Raw genomic sequence first — 2,016 nt, 5'->3', positions numbered from 1 at the left:
TATTAATAATAAAAACCTAAATAAATAAAATTAAATAGGAGACCATAAAATCTCTAAAGCTTAACCACTAAATTGAGAAAAATGATAAATTCTAAACAATTCGAGAAACATGTCAAGTTATTGATACTCGACACTTTTGAAAAATGAAGCACAGAAAATAGAGAAAGATGTTATGTCATTAAGACGAAGGAGACTCAGGTATCCAAGGAAGATTTTTGAAATAACATGACATTTGATAGGGTTTTAACAACATAACTTTAACCACAAAAGTAACAATTAGCTGACCAAACAGCATCTAAATACATTCGGTAAGCCTTAAAACAAGGAGGAGAGACTAATATTATGATACTTTTGAAAAACAAAGCACTCAAAATAGAGAAATAGAGATTCTTTAGATGGTGTCCACATAGGATTTTAAAAGCTAATTTTATTGGTCCACATCAATATTCAAAATCAGGAAACTTTACAAATTTTAATATTATTGCTGAATAAGGAAATTAAGAAAGCTTACAAATTCTAATTATTGCTGAATAAAAAAATTCTATATAAATTTTTTATTGGTCCACCTCAACATTGAAAATTAAATTTTTTTTCAAATTCTATTATTATTTTTAAAAATTATTAAAGATAAAGAAATTATATATATATTTTTTGTTAATCATAAAAAACTAAAATAAATAATATTAAAATAGAAAATTTTAAATTTAAATTAGATGTATACACACATATTTAGAGACTCTTACATTAGTATCCAAATTTTTGTCACATAACTATAATAATTTTTAAGTTTTTTTTTCTATGTATGCAACCATTTCAAATATAAAAAAACAAAAAAAATAGAGTTAGGTTTCACAAAAAAATGAGTCATTACAACGTAAAAGAACCAACTTGGCTAAACTATAAAGTTTAAGTATTAGCTAAATTACAAAGAATATAATGACACGAGATATAAACAAAGCCATTACAAGACGCTTTAATATCGAAAAAGAGACTGAAAAATCTCCAAGGCTTGGCCACCGAATTTGAGAAGAATGATAAATTTCAAGCAATCCGAGAAACATGTCAAGTGATTGATACTTGACACTTTTAAAAAGCAAAGCACTGAAAATAGAGAAAGAGGTTCCGTCATTAAGACGAAGGAGATTGAGGTATTTGAAGAAGATTTTTGAAATAATATGGCATCTGATACAGTTTTAACAACCTAACATTAATAGGTAACAATTAGGTGACGAAGCAGCATCCAAATACATTCGGTAAGCCTCAAAACAAGGAGGCGAGACCAAAATCATGACACTTTTGAAAAACGAAGCACTGAAAATAGAGAAAGAAGTTCTGTCATTAAGCCAAAGATTGAGGTATCCGAAGAAGATTTTTGAAATAACATGGCATCTGATGGAGTTTTAACAACCTAACGTTAACCAAAAAGGTAACAATTAGCTGACCAAGCAGCATGCAAATACATTCAGTAAGCTTCAAAACAAGGAGAGACCATAATCACTTGCCTCGTGTGAAATCTTCCAGCTTTGATTTCTAAATCTATTATTAAAAAAAAAAAGAGTTATATGCCTCTAAGAATGTCCACATATGATATAAAAGTTCAATTTTATTGGTCCACATTAATATTTAAAATTAGGAAGATTTTCAAAATTTAAAATTATATGGTTAACAAAAAAATATATTTATAGAAAAATAAAAATTGAAGCTATATGCCTCTAAAAACATCCACATAAGATTTAAAAGGTCAATTTTATTAGTGTACATCAATAACTAAATTTAAAAAAAAATTCTAAATTCTAAAATTACATTGTTAATACAAAACAATATAGAAACAAATTGTTAATTAAAACTATTTTATTATGAATAACAGTTAAAGCTATATTATTTTCAAGGCATCCACATCAGCATTTACAAATTAAATTTTATTCTTATATATCAAAATTGTAAATATAAAAAAAAATCCTAATTCTATTAAGAAAATAATTAAGATAAAATCTCTATAACAAAAAAAAAACATGA

This window comes from Eutrema salsugineum, unplaced genomic scaffold (genome assembly GCF_000478725.1).
Source record: "Eutrema salsugineum unplaced genomic scaffold, Eutsalg1_0 scaffold_4, whole genome shotgun sequence".
NCBI classification, from domain to species: domain Eukaryota; kingdom Viridiplantae; phylum Streptophyta; class Magnoliopsida; order Brassicales; family Brassicaceae; genus Eutrema; species Eutrema salsugineum.
Note: the sequence above shows the minus strand (reverse complement) of the source record.